This window comes from Rattus norvegicus, chromosome 8 (genome assembly GCF_021556685.1).
Source record: "Rattus norvegicus strain SHRSP/BbbUtx chromosome 8, alternate assembly SHRSP_T2T, whole genome shotgun sequence".
NCBI classification, from domain to species: Eukaryota; Metazoa; Chordata; class Mammalia; order Rodentia; family Muridae; genus Rattus; species Rattus norvegicus.
The window spans coordinates 75,320,747-75,339,786 of NC_141541.1; the positions used below are offsets into that span (position 1 = coordinate 75,320,747).

General features: G+C 46.3%; 1 non-coding gene across 1 annotated transcript; it reads right to left on the minus strand.

Annotated features, from left to right (window-relative positions):
* Window positions 1-6,617: 6,617 nt before the first annotated feature.
* Window positions 6,618-6,726, minus strand: LOC120094417 (U6 spliceosomal RNA). The gene has a single exon (XR_015628364.1). It is a non-coding gene; the product is annotated as a U6 spliceosomal RNA (small nuclear RNA).
* Between the last annotated feature and the right edge of the window lie 12,314 nt (window positions 6,727-19,040).

A 19,040-nucleotide genomic window follows, 5' to 3' on the forward strand; every position in this document is an offset into this window, starting at 1 on the left:
CTTGAGACCTTTCTGCCAATGATTTGTGAATTCTTTCCCAGCCGAGGCTTAGTTTCAGTGGTAAACTTCAACAACATTACTGAAAAGTTTGTGTGAGGGTTGTGGGGGGTGGCTTGGCCCAGTCATGAAACCCTAAGTTCATTTCCCAGAACCCAGCTAGGCTAGTATGTGCTTGCATCAGAATGGACTTTTTCATTTATTTTGTTTTATTTTGTTTATCAAAGGTAATTAGCTCAGCAAAGATTCACATTTCCTGACCACCACCACCCCCCTTGTATGAATTAATCAACCACCTATGTCAGAGGGCAAAGACAGTAGCCGTGTTGGCCCTGGTGTGTTGCAAGCCAGGTGTAGGTTCGGGCACACCCTTTTGCAAAATGAATTGCCTAACCAAGATACTTTTGCTTTGTCTGTGTGACACTGAGATTATTGTGTTCGAAGATGATTTATTTTATGTGTATGAGTGTTTTTCCCTGCTTGAACGTCTGTTCACCACCTGTGTGCAGTGCCTTCAAAAGCCAGAAAAGGGCATTGGATCTCTGGGAATTAGCCTTACAGACAGTTGTGAGCCACCATGTGGGTTCTGGGCCTTGAATCCAGGTCCTCTGGAAGAGCAGCCAGTGCTCTTGGCCACTGAGTTCTCTCTCCAGCCCTTCTTTGTTTTTAACAATTGTATTCTAGTGCTGGGAAGGTAGGGACAGGAGGATCCTGGGAGCTCACTGAACAGCATGCCTGCACCTGATGTTGTCTTCCAGTCTCTCCATGTGTGCATATGTGTACATGTATGTGTACACACACACACACACACACATGCACGCACAAAGAAAAGTCAATATTAGTGCTTTTTAGAGTGCACTGGGGTATAGCTCAGGTGGTGGCAGGCTTACCTATGCATGAAGACCCTACTTTGATATCTGGCACCACATAAACAGGGTGTGGTGGCACAGGTCTGCAATGCTAGCACTTAGGAAATGGATCAGAAATTCAAGGTTATTCTTAGATACACAGTGAATTTAAGGGCATCTTGGGATAGATGAGATTCTGAAGTCATTATCCCACCCCCACCCACCTCCTCACATACCAAATTGTACTTTTTATAGAAAAATAGTCGTACTGATTTCTTGTGATTACTGAAGTTGGTTGTCACCCCCCACACCCCAACCCTGTCCCCTGTTTTTTTAATTCTCTAAAGACTTTCATTTTCTGATCTTGACTTTGACCTTGAGAAAAATCCCTTTAGAGGTCTCGATAATGAAATTCAAGCCAGGAGAGGACCTTGAGTAGCACCAGGTTATTCATACTTTTATTAGACTGTGCATGGGTGACTTCTCCTTATTAATTTATCAACAGTCATCATCTCTGCAAGTTAGAAAACCAAGGCCAGGAAGTTAAATGGAAAAGTCTGGATTTGAATCAGGATCCAACCAGTCTCCTTCTCCAGCTCCTCCGGGAAACTGCAAAATGATCAAGCAAGTGAGTCTGTGTGGTGTGTTGAGATTCTTCCTTTGGTGAAATGGCTTAGAGGATGGAGATTCCTGCCACCACGACTAAAAATTTGGTAACTTCCAGACCGGTGTGGTCAAAGGAGAGAGCTTACTCCTGCAAGTTGTCCTTTGGCAAAAAATCCCAAAGTCCTATAAGTGGGTCACTGATTATTGACCAAACTCCAGCCAGGCTGCTCTCAGTCCTGTTCTTGACTAGGCTCCAGCCGTGGCCCACAAACCCTTGAACAAACACACATTTTCTTACAGCTCAAGGCTGCATTGCGAGAGCCACCCTACCTTTTTCAAAACACCTGGCTGAGAAAGCTCCAAGTTTCCACACGAGGTCACTGTTTGTTCCAGCCATCGCCTGAAGACAGAGCCCCTGTCCCCCACTGTCTTAGTCAGGGTTTCCATTCCCTCACAAACATCACGACCAAGAAGCAAGTTGGGGAGGAAAAGGTTTATTCAGTTCACACTTCCACATTGCTGTTCATCACCAAAGGAAGTCAGGGCTGGAACTGAAGCAGGTCAGGAAGCAGGAGCTGATGCAGAGGCCATGGAGGGATGTTACTTACTGGCTTGCTTCCCCTGGCTTGCTCAGCTTGCTCTCTTATAGAACCCAAGACCACCAGCCCAGGGACAGCACCACCCACAATGGGCTGGGTCCTCCCCGTTGATCACTAGTTGAGAAAATGCCTTACAGCTGGGTCTCATGGAGGCATTTCCTCAACTGAGGGTCCTTCTCTGTGATAACTCCAGCTTGTGTCAAGTTGACACATAAAACAATCAGTATACCCACCCAGTCTCTGGCAGAGGGTAGGAGCCTCACTTCATAAGTATAGTGCCAAATAGCAAATTGGACGACAGGATTCACGTGGACCGAAGCCCTTTCTGCTTCTTGTGATTGTCCAGACTCCTGCTCAGCTTAAGTTGTCACTGCTTAGTCTCTTCTACACCATGACCTCTGCCCACATCCTGTGGAGCTCAGCTTTCTCTGCCCTAAGTGGCTATGGAATACGGATGGTCTGGTGTCCAGCTGTGTCTGCCTTTGTCACACACATCAAATGGCCCTGTCAAACATGTGACCCTTGAAAAATGGATCCTTGTTTTCCAAGCAAGGTCTTCACGCACGCATTCACTGTGGTTCATGATTTGCAGGGACAAGCACATCGACATGCTTGGAGACTAAGAGCACAGAGGAGCAGAATTCTGGTGTGGTACAGGTGCTAATTTTTTTTTTTCGGAGCTGGGGACCGAACCCAGGGCCTTGCGCTTGCTAGGCAAGCGCTCTACCACTGAGCTAAATCCCCAACCCCACAGGTGCTAATTTTAAGAGACTTTTCTTTTCAAAAGACTGTCCGTGGGCTGGGGAGATAGATCAGTTCATAGAGTACTTGCCCAGCAAGCTGGGTTCCATCCCAAGAACCACAAAAACTGGGTGTGGTGGCACATGCCTAGAATTCCAGAAGTTTCTAGAATATCCACCCATGAAGATGTGAATCATATTCTTTTTAAAGCCTTCCTCCTTCCACCTGGTGTAATTATTCTGGCTCGGCGCATGCGCCACGGCCCACTCTTCTATTTTATTATCATTTATGTGTCTTCATATACGAAAAGATAAAACTTGAAATTGTTCTAGATTTTTTCCTCCTATTTTGTCATGTGTATGTGACTGCTCCTTCACACAGGGGGGTATACTAAAATCACCACAGGAAAAGAAGAAAGATCAACTACAAATGAATGAACTATGATACAGTGTTCTTTCCAAAATGTTTGTATTTTGCAACTTTAGTTACAAGGACATCTGCTTCAGGCTGTCTTAGGTGTGTGTGTGTGTGTGTGTGTGTGTGTGTGTGTGTGTGTGTGTATGTATCTGTGTGTCTCCATGTGCATGTGTGTGTGTGTGTGTGCATGTGATACTCCAGCAGTATTGCATGTATGGTTATAACAGTTCATTTATGCTATGCACTTACTAGAGGACTGGGCCATTTCTAGTTTCAACCATTGCACACAAAGCTGCTGTAAACACCCACAATGTCTTGTTATAAATGCAGGTTTTCATTTTTCTTAGAAATTATAGTTGAAAGTGGAGTTGACCTCTCTCACTCTTCTTCCTCACTCTCACTCTTCTTCCGCTCTTCCTCTCTCTCTCTCTCTCTCTCTCTCTCTCTCTCTCTCTCTTTCTCTCTCTCTCTCTCTCTCCCTCTCTTCCTCTCCTGGCTTGACACGATAAAAAAAAAAAAAAAAGAAAGTGGAGTTGAAGAGCCATTTCATAACTCTGTATTTAATTGTGCTCCCAATTGCAGTATTTCTTCTGCCTACAGCCTTGCATGAGGGTTTCCACTCCTCCATGTAGCCGTCAACACTGGCTTTCTTTTTTTCTACTTTCTTTTTCTTCTTCTTTCATTGTTTGTTTGAGACAGGGTTTCTCTATGTAGCCCCGGCTGTCCTGGAACTCACTATGTAGCCCAGGCTGGCCTCAGACTCAAAGATCTGCCTGCCTCTGCCTCCTGAGTGCTGGGATTAAAGGTGTGCACCACCACCACTGGCCCAGCACTGGCTTTCTGTTGACAGCCACCCCAGCAGGTTGGAACTGGATTTCACTGAGGTTTTGCTCTGAATTTCCTCTGAGAGGTGATGCTGTTAAGGTCAGTAGCTGTTTACACGTCTTTTCCTTAAACATAAGTGCCGTTTTCTTATTAAGATATATTTTATGTATAGTAATTGATTACACACTGAATAACACTACAATAACATGATTTTAGCAGTTTTAACAGAAGAAGAAGGGGGAACTGGGGTTATAAAAACCCCTCCCCCCAAAAAATAATACGTTATTTTTTCCTACATTATTTTAACTGTGTACGTTTTGCATCATGTATGTCTGTGTACCATGTGCATGCAGTACCCATGGAGGCCAGAAGGGGGCGGTGGATCCTCTTGGAACTGGAGGCACAGACAGTTGTTGGCGGCCATATGGGTGCTGGGTATGGAACGCCGCTCCTCTGGAAGGGCAGAAAGTTACTTTTTCTAAGTGGGTCAATGCAGAAACATATTCAGTGCCTGGTCATGCATAATTGCTATTGCACCGATGGCCAATAGAATTTAAAAAGAACCATTATGAACTCAACTTCCTGGATACTAAAGAAGCACACACATCTTTTGTAGAGTAATGTCCATTCAAGTCTTTTGCACTTGCTGTGTTCATTTTGTAAAACAATTACTTTATTTTATGTGTATGTGTAGATTAAATCCTCTAGAACTGGAGTTAGAGAGTCGTGATCTTCCTGATGTGGGTGATGGGAACCAAACCCTGGATACCCTGCAAGAATGGCAGGTATTCTCAACCACTGAGCCATCTCTCCAGCCCCACTATTTCATTTGCTTGTTTGTTTATTGAGATAGGGTCAGGGTGGCCTGGAATTCACTAAGTACCCCAGCTCTCCTTAAACCCTACCCTCCTGCCTTATTGTTACGAGTGCTGAGATTACATGTGTGCACCATCACAACTGGATCTCCTGCTCGTGTCTTTTATATTTTAAATATTAATTTTATCTTACTTTATGTGTGTGTGACTGTCTTACCTATATGTATGTGTCTATGTGCACCACATGTGTGCAGTCAGAAGAGAGGGTCAGATCCCCTGGAACTGGAGTTATAGCTCTTGTGAGTCATCATGTGTGTCCTGGGAATTGAACCTGTGTCCTTTGCTAGAGTGACAATTGTTCTGAACCACCGAGCCATCACTCCACTCGCCATCGCTCCACCCCCACCTTCCTGTTTCTGTAACAGTCTTGAATGACAAAATGAAGACGCGACTAGTGGGTTACAATGAGGTCAGGGACTAGGGTGGGAGGGGAGAAGGGTGCTAAGTACAGTTTAAAAGATTGACCTGAAAGATATGGTGGTGACAGGCCTGTTCAGCTTGGGTGTGGAGTAGGATACAGGCTTCATTGGTCATTGTCATAGAAACACATGTACACAAAGAGTAGGAGAAAAACCAGGGGAACCTGAATTACATTAATAGATTGTACTGATGTAACCGTCTTACCTATGGCTATGGCATTGAACTGTAACTTTCTAAAATGTTACCAATGCAGGAATTTGTCTTTTAGAAAAGTTATGGGATCTATAAGTAATAAATTTTATTACTTACCAGGGCATGTGAATATGTAATTATTTCCAAATAAGGTTAAGTTTTAAAATGCAATAAAAAAGAAACCCTTATTAGCCTCATAATATGTCTCATCAAGTATTGGTCCTTAATAAGGCTATATTACACAACATTCAAAGCTCAGCTCCGGTCTTGTAGACCTCACTGATCAGCGTCAGCCCTACTGTTTCCTCCTCTACCTTGATCTTAGGTTGCCTAGTTTGTTTGAGCCAGCTGTTCTGATTTAGGTGGCAATCTGCTGATAGCACAGCTTTGCTCCCGCATTTCTCCCCCCGTATATAAAGCACTGGATTGCTTTGTTTTGGTGGGTCTGAATTCCAATGATAAATGTAGTCTTCGCTTTATCTGTAAACTCACTATAACCACATTACAGGTTGCTGTGAAGATTAAATGTACTACAACTTGAAAAAGAGATCGGGTGCGTAGACATTTTACTGAAAATAAAAACAATGATCTGGAGAGATGGCCCAGCAATTAAGACTATGTAACTGCTCTCGCAAAGGATCTAAGTTCAGTTCCCAGTACCCACACCAGGCAGCTGATAGCAGCCTCTAACTTCATTTCCAGGGATATGGCGCCCTCCTCTGGTCTCTATGGGCATTGCATTCATACAGAAATCCACACTCGGAGACACACAAACATACATGTAATAAAAAAATTATAGACACATAATAAAATAAAATAAGATACCATGTCAGGAGTGGTGGCACAGTCGTGTGACCCCAGCACTCAGCTCGATAACCTCGAAAAGAACAAAGATCTACTGCCAATGAATGTCAGATGTTCTGTTAACCAAATGTTTGCATTTTGCAACTGTAGTGACATGAATATCTGGTTCTGGACATCTTATGTGTTTGTATGTGTATAATATATACTCACATATATGAAAAGTATGCTGGTTTATATACATATATGTATGTAAATCATATGTATATATGCATATAAATCAGCACACTTTTCAAAGAAACATGTAACACCACGAATATCACCCCTGAGTGTTACCTTGCACAGGGGCCATGCTAATCTTCCCTGTGTTGTTCCAATTTGGCAGTATATGTGCTGCCAAAGCAGTTATAGCCCACAACAGAGCAGGAAGACAACTCTGGAACACTTTCAAGTTTTAACTTTCCTTGGAGGCTAAGGCAGGGGATGTCATGAGTTACTGTCCTAATTTGGTTTCTGTGCTGTGTGATTAAAAACACTGACCAAAACCAGTTTGGGGAGGAAAGGGTTTATTTCACTTACAGGTCACAGTCTCTCACTGAGGAAAGCCAAGACAGGAACTCAAGGTAAGGATCTGGAGGCAGGAACTGAAGCACAGCTCATAGAGAAATGCCATTTTCTCGCTTTCTCCCTATGGCTTGTTTATCTTGCTTTCTTGTACCATGAGGACCACCTGCCCAGGGGTGGCGCCATCCATAGTTGGCTAAGCGATCCCACATCAATCAAGAAAATGCCCCACAGACTTGCTTATAGGAAAATCCAATGAGGTTATTCCTCAATCCAGGTTCCCACTTCCCAGATCTATCCTAAGCTTGTACCAATTGGAAACGAAACAAAACAAACAAAACCAAACACCCAGCACTGATACATAGCAAGATTCTGTCTCAAGACAAAAGAAAAGACAAACAAAAAGGTCTGCCAAGGACTGATATTCTTTAGTAGCTTTGCTGCCACGCAGAAAGGAGCCCTTCCGGGAAACAAGCTCACACAGGTTGTCCCCCCAGCCCCCACCCCACAGCATTTCTTTCTATCAAGAGCTCAGTTTAATTATTTGGTCGGTGCTCAGTGATTAAAAACCAAGTAGGATTCAGTTTCAATCACCAGAGGAGCCAGTCTGTTCTGCTCCTGGATGGAAAGTTAGTGAATAAATAGTCTTTTCTTGAAGTGTCATGGTGACCGTTTGAAAGAAATCAATCAAGGACAGTGAGTGCAGTGTCTCTGCTAGGATGGGAATTTTGAAACTCTTCAGAACTGAGGTGAGCCCAGAGGGCCTCACTAGACTCTGGGTCCTCTCCACAAAGACCAGCAGATTCTGGAACGTCTCCACAGCCACCAGTATCCTCTGCCTGTACCGCATGCCTGGGGGCATCATGATTTCACTGATGACCCGGCAGGGTAAAGCGTGGGCTTTCAGTCATTTTTTATTCTGGGTCAAAAACAAAGAATGGGGCTGGGGAGATCAGTCAGTCAGTAAAGTGTTTCCTGTGCACACATGAGGATCTGGGTTCAGATCCCCATCACCCACATAAAAAGTTGGGTATATGTGGCCTGTGCATCTGCAGGCCCAGCACAGGAGAGGTGGAGGCAGATGAATCTCTGGTACTCGTTGACCAAAGTTGTGAACTCCAGGTTCAGTAAAAGACCTTGTCTCAAAAATGAAGTGGAGTCAGGTGCCAGGTGTGGTGGGCCATGAACACATATATCACACACACACACACACACACACACACACACACACACACACACACACACACACACAGAGTGTGAAGTAGCTTATATTTATTTTATCCTCACAATTTTAAGTAAATTTCCAAGTGTAGATGTTGAAAAGCCAGAGTCCATGGAGAGTAAATGAACCTCCATTCTGTCTAACTGCTCCCAGGACCTTTTTTATAGCAGTATTTGGTATGCTGCACTTGGGAGGAGACACTGCCTACTGTTCACTCACAAGGCCAGCAGGCCATCAAGGGGCTCACAGTCCACAGGGCGGACAGGTTGAGCAAATTTTGTACCTTGCAAGGAGGTTTGGCACAGCACAAGTGGCTGCGATCTTGCCCAGGCTCCTATTTGCCAAGGCACGGGCCAGCTCTAGGGGAAGGGCACTTTTTCCTAGCATACACTGAGCAATGAGTGCTCCTAGGAGGCCAGGACTTAGTCCAGACTTAGGGCTTATTTAATATACTCAGACATGATGGAGGTTAATATCAATGAATCATGGGGGAGCCAGCAGGTGAGTCTGACTTCCAGGAAGGACTTAAAAGGGTGACAGAGAGAAGGGACATTTCAGAAGGGCATCGGAGGGATACAGACATTTCCCCAATGAAATTGGTCCAAGAAAGACAGACAAGGTGAAAGACTGGGGACCTTAAAATGTAGAGGCTCCATCACCAAGAGTTCTCTAGGACAGGGAGTGGTTTTGGCTGCTGCTGGCGCAGCGGGAAGGTGGGGGCTGCAAATGTTGCAAACCTTACAAACCTTTGGGGGATTTTGTGCTTTAGCCTGTAGCTGCTGATTCCCAGACTTTAGCGTGAGCTGAAGTATGTAGATGTTGAAAAGCCAGAGTCCATGAAGAGAATCTTTCTTGTGTGTATACTGCTCCATTCTTCATAAGAGCATTTGATGTGCTACTCCTGGAAGGAGCCACCCTGCCTACCCTTCATTCACAAGGCCAGTGGGTCATCAAGGGGCTGGCTCACAAAGGACTTGTTCTTGATGCATTTCCCTAGCTTAAGTGCAAGGGAGGGGTTCTGAGTCCGTCAGAATAAGCATCTTCAAGGATGTCCCCACAGGGATTTGGTGGTCGGTAGAGCATCTGGTGTGTGTGTGGAGGGGTGGATGGGTCATGGAGCAAAGGTCACCAGCTGCAAGACAGAGGGTGACAGGCAACTGGTGGAATTCAAGCCAGTAACTTTGGAACCTGTTCCATCATTATTTCTAATAACAACGTAGAATACGCAGAGAGTCACAGATGATAGGAACTACAGGCAAGGGTTTCATTCAGGCTCAGCTCTCAACACCAAGATGGCACCTTACTCCACACTAGCCATTTCCCCTCTGAATTGCAGCCTATGTCTGTAAGCCAGCACGCACTCCGAGGCCACTTTCAGTCATACAATGGAAACATTCTAAATGTCCCACAAGGGCGAAGGGAATACTCAAGAATGGTTCCCACCCTGCCCCTGCAACAATAAAACATTATTTTGAAAAGTTGGAATAGTCTTAAGAGTTGTTTGGGAGAAGGGAAATCTTTTCTAGAAGTTTCTTTGGGTTTCTCCCTCTGTGCCTCATAGTGCCTATTATAGTGCTCTTCACCCAGTAGACACTCAACTAACTTCCCTCCTTCCCCTCCCTCCCCTTCCTTCCCTTCCCTCTCTCTCCATTCTTCCCCTTTCATTCCCTTCCTCCCTCCCTTCTTGCCTGCCTGTCTGCTTTTGTCTTGTTTGTCCTTTTTATGTGGCCTTGTATATCCCAGGCTTGCCTCAAACTCACTTAGTAGCCAAGGATGACCCTTGACCCCCCTGATCCTTCTGCCTCTACCCTCCCAGTGCTGGGATCATAGGTGTGCACAGCCCTGTCTGGTTTTATAGTGTTGAGCTTTGGGTGAGCATGCCACCAACCGGGGAGTGAGTCCCATCTCCAGCCCAGCATGCTCCTTGCTAAGGAACAGCATCCACGGTTTCCTCAGGGACGGAGATGTCTCTCAAACTCCTCTGTTAGTGCTCTACCCAGCCTGTAAATGAGCACTGACTCCTGACAGCATCTTGCTTTCTAGCCTTCCCAATTAGCACACTCATCAATCCGAGTGTTTTCCAGTATCCAGGCAGTGATAGCCAGGCCTTGGGGATGACTCTGATGTGGCTGGTGACACATGACTGGGGAAAGGATTAGGGATCCTGAGGCTGATGAGAAGTTTTTCTTGGTCTTTAACAGCTTTTGGCATATGCCAATTGTAGACTTTATTACATTTACTATTGATTGATTGATTGATTGATTGATTGTTGATTGACTATGTGGGGGTGGGGCATGCATGCTGTGACATGGTGTGACAGTAAGAGGACAGTCATCTTCAGCAGTTGGCTCTCTTCTCCCACTCTTTGGGTCCCAGGGGTCAAACTCAGGTTGTCATCCTGTTTAACTTAATGGAAGAACCATTCTGGGTGGCAAGTGCATTTATTAGCAAAGTCCTCTCCCCAGCGCAATGCATTGCCTTTGACAATGTGTCAAGGGAAGGCATGGTGGGAGATATTTGACCGTAGAATAGAAATCACAGGCTTGGGAAGCAGCCTTTGGTTGGTTGAGGAAATTTCTTTCCAAACCTATCCATACATGTAACAAAATGTCACGACTATCTTACACATGCACACATAGTGTCTAAAGCAATTTCATTCATCAATTTCATTTATCTGTTGGAACCCTGTTGTGATTTGGATGGCGAAAACATCCCTCCAACAGGTTCATGTGTTGAAGGCTTGGTTCCAGTTGGTGGCACTGTTGAGAGGTGACTGGATCATGAGAGCACCAGCCTCTAGCCTCATCAACAGACTGAGCAGGACATTAGGAGGTGGGGTCTAGCCGGAAGACCGCTGGTCTTGTGTCTTTGAAGGGCACACTTTGTCTCTGGCCCTTCCTATCCATTGTGTCTTTGCTGCCGGAGGTAAGCAGATTTCATCACCACGCCCTTCCACCGTGGCGTCCTGCCGCTTCACGTTCGGTTGTGAACAAGATGATGGGTTGCTGGGATGGGGTGCGTTAGTGCCTCTTCTTGTTGCTGTGGCAAAACACCCTGACAAAAACAGCAGGTCAAGTGTACAGATCATTTCTGTGCGGAAGTCACGGTGGAAGTCACAGCGTAGGAGCAGGAGGCAATTGCCCATCAGAGCGCTGTCTCTGTAGTCGGGAAGCAGGAGAAGCACGCAGGTGCTCAGTGGGGAACCCCAGCTCATAGGAAGGTATGGCTCAGGCTCACGGGGTGGTACAGCTCAGAGGGTGAGTCTTCTCACCTCAATCAACTCAATCTAGAAACTCCCTCACAAACTCCTGGGGGTTTGTCTCTAGGTAATTTAAACCCTCTTGACAATGGTAACCATCACGGGAGGCCGGGATGAGAGCAGCTTCTGGGATCCAGAAACGGAAAGTTCACACATTCCTTCCCAGAGTTTTCAAGAGAAAGGCAGTCCTGATTTTGGACTGCACATCTTGATTTTGCATCAGAAAGACTAGATTCAGAATGCTGACTTCCCGAGCTCTGTGGGAATAAATGTGTGCTATTTTTGCCACACATTGTCAGTCACAAGGACAAGAAGAAACTAATAGGGTTAACGGCAGTCTCTAGAGCAGTGGTTCTCAAGCTTCCTAATGCTGCCACCCTTTAATATAGTTCCTCATGTTGTGGGATTCCCCCCCCCCCAACTACAAAATTATTTCATTGCTACTTTATAACTGTAATTTTTCTACTGTTATGAATAGTGAGGTAAATATATGATATACAGGATATCTGAGATGTGATCCCAAGGGGGTCACGACCCATAGGTTGAGAATCACTACTTGGTTAGTGGATGACATTTAGTGTGCCCTGGGCTTGCTTGCACCACAGGGAATGAGAAATAAGTTTCCTGCAGTTCTAGAAGAACCACACTGGCTAGCCTCAGCTCCCCTGTTGTCTCCTGGTCTGGAAACCTCACCAGGCACACTTCGGGATGCCTTGTCTTGGCTGGGGTTGGAAGACTTAACAGCAGAGGTACTCTATCCAGGAAACTCTGGTGGGAATTTGAGTTGGGAGGAGGAAGGAGACACTTGAAAGACAGTGGCCAGGCAGTAGTAGGAGCTTTGCCTCCTCAGGGACTATAGAGACAGGGTTTCTCTCTGTAGCCCTGGCTGTCCTGGAACTCACTCTATAGACCAGGCTGACCTCAAACTTGGAGATCTGTCTGCCTCTGCCTCCCAAGTGCTGGGATCAAAGGCGTGTGCCACCACCACCAGTTCTGTGTGACTTCTTTTAAGCGTTCCATCCATCCATACTGTACTCAGGCCCCTGACTTTCGAACCTCGTTTGATATTAATTATCTCCTTAGAGATCTCTTTCTATATGCAGCTACCCTGGGGATTAGGCTTCACAGGAATGTGGGGAAACTCATTGGAGCACAAAGAGTATCTGCAGAGAATTCTTTAATCTTCATAGAATCAATCACTCCTTCACCCCACCCCTTGCTTTATTGGATCATCTGGATAATCTATATAATCTCTTCAAGATTATTATCGTGGACACACTGGCAAGATTCTTTTGCAATCTCATGAAGTAACATAGTCACGTGTCCCAGGTGGCCTACAGTAATCCATATTTGATTCTCCTTCTCTCCTTCTCCCTCTCCTGTCCCCTCTCCCTCTCCCCTCCCCTCTTCCCTCTTCCTCTTCTCTCCCTTACTCCCCCTCTCTCCCTCTCCCTCCCTCCCTCCCTCTTTCCCTTCCTCCCTCCCTCCCCCATTGCATAGAAAGCTCCAGCTAAATCTTTTTACGATTAGCACCATCTGGGGAAACAGAACCTAAAGCATAGGAATGTAGGCGATGCTTGTGATCATGGTGAGCGTGGTCATCCACCAACTGTCAAAAAGCTGAGTACCAACCTGCCTCCAACAATAGAGGCTAGAAACTTCTAATTCTCAGGCTTTTTTTTTCTTCTTTGGAGGTACCACAGGCTTGTCAGACAGACTCTGGTCAATATACTATTCCCAACTCTCCCTCGAATACAAGTCATCGGTCATGATTGCTCCATAGAAAGGGTCCAATCCTGGGTCTCCTTTAACTATGTGCATTTGCTCTTCCAACGGGCCAAATCACAAAGCTGTCCTTGGGGCAGCATGTAGCCCAGGTGTTTGTATAGGACATCACTTCACACTCTCGCCCTCCCCCTCCCCCTCTCCTCCCCCCGCCTGTGTCCCTCTGTCCTAGTTTTATGTCTCTTGCTGTGCTAAAATATCCAGACAAAAAGCAACATAGTGAAGAAAAAAGGTCTCTTTGACCTACAGTTCCAGACTGTAGTCCATCATCTGGGGGAAAGTCGAGGCAGAAACTTGAGCAGCTGATCACATTACATCTGAAGCTGAGAGAAGACAGGAATAGATCCTGAGACAAGCCCCAGACCAACCTGATGTAGACAATCCCTTGGCAGAGGCACTCTTCTCAGGTAGGTGCAGGATATGGCTGTCGACAGCAAAAAGTAACCTCCACACTCTCTCCCATCTCTCTGTCCTTTGGTCACAAATTCTGGGTTCCAAACACGCTCACCCTTTCTCTGTGATGTTGACAACCTGTCAGGCCTGGCCCTCTGGGTCCCTCTACCCCACCCCACCCCCCATTATCTGGAGTTTTGCAAACGTCATCTCATGCATTATTTGTTAAGATTGCTTTGTTTGGCTTGCGTTACTTTTAAAGATGGGATCTCCCAGTGTAGCTCGGGTTCACCTCAAACCCAAAATCCTCCTGCCTTAGGCTCCCGAGTGCTGATACACATGTATCCCACTGCACCTGGCTAGTGTTGGGCTTTATGAGCAATTCTGCCCTGAAGTTTTGGGGATGCTAGAACTTAGATTATCCAATTTTGTTGACAGTAGAAAATGAAAGCTTGGATTCTCACTGTCTGCTTTTCATTCAGTCTGTACCTCTGAGAAAACCACTCAATACATGTTCTGTGAGAACCTGGTTGTGTGCCAGGCACCTCGTAAACCCGGAGGATTCAGTGGGAAGCGCCACTCGGGGAGCATAGGGGCTGATAAGAAGGGTGGGTTTTTATCATAGAATCACATCCATGCATGTTTAATTATAAGGGGAGATAAAGGCTCCTTAGAAGGGTGGTGTGGGGACAGACACCATTAGTGACAGTTTAAGGCAGAGACCTGCCCTAGGCTGGGGGTCCTGGAGAGAACCTTCCCAAGGGACTGCCCTGAGAGCTATGATCATGGGATGCAGCAGGGAAGGGGTCGGGGACCTGGGGAGTGAATGTGGCTGCCAGAGGGGCAGAGTCAGGGAAGGGTCAAGGCGAGACTCACTGGAAGGCAGACTTGGGCTTTATTTAGCCTTAGAGTAGAAAATATTCCACAAGAGAGTGCTGACACATGCAGATTTGTACATTGAGACAGTCTTTCTGGTGACCATGAAGAGAACAGACTTCAAGGAGAGAACAGGGGAGCACAGCTGTTGGGAGCACAGTTAGGAGGCTCTCGTGGGCCCAGGGGAGATTCCTGAAGGTTGCTTGATTGGGGCACTGGCAGCACACAAAGGGAATTTCTTGAAACCATACAGTGGAAAGTTTCAATGATTCAGCTTCAAGGCAAATATGAATTAGTAAGTGAGGTTTATATTAACTGGAACGGCACATTTTTAAAGGAGGAAACGCCAGCTCTGGCCAGGCCTAAGTGCACAGCTCTGTGCAGCAGGGGTGAGTCACTCCATACCAAGAGCCTTAGAGATGGCCGAGATGGCATCTTGGGGGAAGTTTACATATGCAGGTTTATGTCCGTGGGTGGCCAACATTGTTGAAGCTTCTACCATATAAATATCCCTGACATTCTTTTGTGGATATGTGTGTGTGGGAGGCACTGTTTCTAAAACCACAGTGGAGAGGGGCTGACCTTAGGGGTGAGAGGCTTACAATAAACTGGGAATTCTGGGAATCTCACCCCAGGAATGCTGGCGTCTTTCCACGCTTGTGACTGTCTTGTGAACTTTAGGATTTGGCAGCCAGTCAAACCAAATAGCTCCCGGCACAAGAGTCAACAGAGTCCGGAATAGTCTCTCCTTCATTGTCTCGCGTCTCTAAGGGGCATGCATGTCTTAGCCCTTCCCTCCTTCAGTTAAAGCAGATTCTGTGCAAGGATCTATCTGGACTATTTTTTCCCCTCATACTTTCTTGTGTGTGTGTGTGTGTGTGTGTGTGTGTGTGTGTGTGTGTGTGTGTGTGTGTGTGCGCGCACGCACGCACGTGCACATAATATGTATGTGTAAGTGCACATGTGTATTTGTGTGGGCGTATGCATAGACTTGTGGAGACCTGAGGGTGATGCTGGCTGTCTTCCTATCTCTCTTTGCCTCAGTTTTTGAGATGGGATCTCCCACTGAACCTGGAGCTCACTGACTGGCTAGACTGGCTGGCTGAGAAGCCGGAGGCATCCTCCGGGCTCTGCCTCTCCAGTCCTGACGTTGCAGACACACCGCCACACCCAGCTTTCTATGTGGGTGCTGGGGATCTGAACGCAGGTTTTTATGTTTGAATAGCAAGCACTTTACCCATAAGCCATCTCCATCCCTTCAGCGTTTCCCTAACAGGGTATCTAGTTGCTTTTCCTGGGAGACAATGGTCATGTTCAGATTCAGATCTTTGGTCTGAAGCACACCGATGAGATTGCTGGACGGCCTCATTAAGCTCCCTGGCTGACGTCGGTGGGGCCTGGGGCTGTCCAGTCTGATTTTGCTATCCAGTGTTCTTCCATTCTTCCTTCCCATCCCCACCTCAGCTGTATACTTGTGGGGTTGGAGGCAAGGACACAGAACAGGGCACATGTGTGCCTCTTTTAAGCACTGCACCCTGCCTTTCAGGAAAGGGAAGGGGAAGGGAGGGACGTGAGTGGCTTAGGAGCTCATTTAATCCTCACCACTTCCTTATCGGTTTTGCCAAGTGTCCACGGCATTCCTAGAAAAATTTTGATAGCTCATTTCTCCGCTGAGCCTCCCTTCCTGGAGAGGGCTGGCATGGGGTGGGTGGTAGAGACACTCTCCTCTCTGTACTCTATGCCTGATGTCCAGGAAGGCTATCACCAAAGACAATTGTCAATTGTTTCCTTTAAAATCCTTCCAGCCAGTGAGTTGGTTATTCACAGGGATTCCCAAGGAAAATACCACTACTGTCCCCAATTCTGTTGTTTTGTTTTGTTTGAGACAGGGCTTCTCTGTGTAGCCCTGGCTGTACTGGAACTTGCTCTGTAGACCAGGCCTGCCTCTGCCTCCCTAGTGCTAGAATGAAAGGTGCCCCCCATTACCACCATCATCACCCCTCCCCACCCCCGTCCCCAGTTCTAAGGGCACGGTTTGTCTCTGGTTGTACTAGACTGAACACCAACCTCACCTAAGGGCTTGGCTTCCACCCTGCAGCCGGAGCACTCCTCACTCACAGATCTTCCCATTATGGAAAGGGGAAATGCTCATCCCTAGAAAGTTACTTCAAACTCTTAGTAAAGGTGATGTTGGGAAACAATGGCAAGAGCAAGCCTATAGCTGTCGCCCTGGTGAAAGAGACTTCCGAACAGCATCCTCCCAGTGTGCGGGCAAAGGCTCAGCCCTCGTTCTCCATCCTGTGAGGTCTTCTTTTATTGCATTGTCAGAGGATCTCAGGAGGCCCTTGTGACAAGGATTTCAGGAGCTTGGGGTACAGTTACATCAGCAGATGCCCCTGAAGGGGGAAGGGAGGGAGAGCCGCACCCTTGCTTTGTATTCTAAGCTTTTCCCTGTCCTCACCCCAGTGCAGCCCTGGATGAATAGCTTCCTTACAGAAATTTGCAAAGGTTAAACTACTAAATGTACGAAAAGTGTTCATTATGTGCTACCCACCCAATAAATGATAACTTTTTTTCTTTTCCTGTTTCCCATTATTATAACAAATACCCAAGAAAATCCACGGCAAGAAAAGGAAAGGCTCATTTTTCCCTCATGATCTCAGAGGTTCCACTCAATGGCTTCTTGGACTCATTGCCTTTGGGTGCACCATGGTGGAAAAGTGTGTGGTTGAGCTAAGTTGCTCACTTCATAGAGACCAGGAAGCAAAGAAAGAGAGAGAGAGGAGGAAATGGCAGAGTAGCAATACCCCCTTCAAGGGCACATATCAAGTAAACTCCCCAAATTCCAGTGACTCCTGAGAGTCCCAGGAACCGGGGACTGCACTAGTTCCTTCTCTAGTGCACCGATAAAACACCTTAACCAAGGCAACCAACAGAAGGAAGCTTTGTTCAGGCTTATGGCTCCAGGGGGATCAGAGTTCATTGTGGCAGAGAAGCACAGCGACAGGCAGCAGACACGACGACCTCACGTCTTGAACTATAAGCAGGAAGCAGAGAGAACCAACTCAAAACCACAGGAGTCTTTACACTCTCAAAGCCCATCTCTGGTGACAGACTTCCTCCAACAAGGCCGCACCTCCTAAACTTCCCTAGACAGTGCCACCTGCTGGGGACAAAGTGTAAAAGCCAGACCTATGGGGGACATTCCACCCAAGGGACGCTTCACCCCATGGGCCTTGGGAGGACACTGCAGATCCACACTACAACGCCCTCTATGTGATTTCAAGAGGAACTATGCCCTCATTTATCACTTAAAATCTCAATAGAGGGTGGGGAGATAGTTTAGGTAGTGAAGTACTTGCTGTGTAAACATGAGAATCTGAGTTGTTTTTTTTTTTTTAAATATTTACTTATTATATATAAGTACACATTAGACACACCAGAAGAGGGCACCGGATCTCATTACAGATGGTTGTGAACCACCATGTGGTTGCTGGGAATTGAACTCAGGATCTCTGGAAGAGCAGTCGGTGCTCTTAACCACTGAGTCATCTCTCTAGCCAGAGAACCTGAGTTTGGAATCCTAACACTCTCATTAAAAAAAAAAAATTCTGGAGGGCTAGAGAGATGGCTGAGGAGTTAAAAGAGTAAGTTACATTACTCTTCCAGAGGGCCAGAATTCAATTCCTAGCACCCACAGAACGCAGTTCACAATCACCTATAATTCCAGCTCCAGGGGACCCAGACACCCTCTTTCTGGGCTGTGAAGGTACCATATGCATTCATGTAGATACTGTTCCCCCACATATACACATAATCTAAAAATAATAAAATCTGTCTTTTTTTTTTTTTCGAAGCTGGGGACTGAACCCAGGGTCTTGCGCTTGCTAGGCAAGCGCTCTACCACTGAGCTAAATCCCCAACCCCATAAAATCTGTCTTTTAATTAATAAAATAAGAATGTTTTAAAAGCTGGGTGCAGCAACGTGTACCTATAATCCCAGCACTGGGGAGATGGAGACAAGAGACTCTCTGGGGTCACTGGCTGGCCAGTCTAGCGTAAGCCATGAGTTCTAGGTCCAGTCCAAGACCTTGCCTCAAGCCAGGCAGGTATGGTGGTGTATGCCTTTAATTCTAGTATTCAGGCAGAGGCAAGCACGTCTCTGAGTTTCAGACCAACCTTATCTACAAAGCAAGTTCCAGGACAGCCAGAACACACAGAGAAAACTTCTCTCAAAAAAGCCAATCAACCAAAACCAAAAAAGACCTGGCCTCAAAATATAAAGTGAATAAATGATTAGGAAGGCACCCAATGCTGGCCTCTGACCTCCACCTGCACACACATTCATGTACTCAGCTGATCAGAACAGTGCTAACTGGGATGTATTTAGCACTTAGGCGCTGAGTGTTAACGACAATGCTTTGCTGTGGGCTTCCTAGCTGTTGTGCACTTTGGAAACATTGTTATCAACAATCTGCTCGACAGTTTTTATGAGGTAGACATTATTATTATCCTAATTTAAGGCAACAGACTCAGAGAGTGGTTAAATAGTCTAAGATTAATAATTAATTTAAGACAAGGAAAAAGAGTAGGCGTTTGACTCCAGCATCAGCCAAGAGC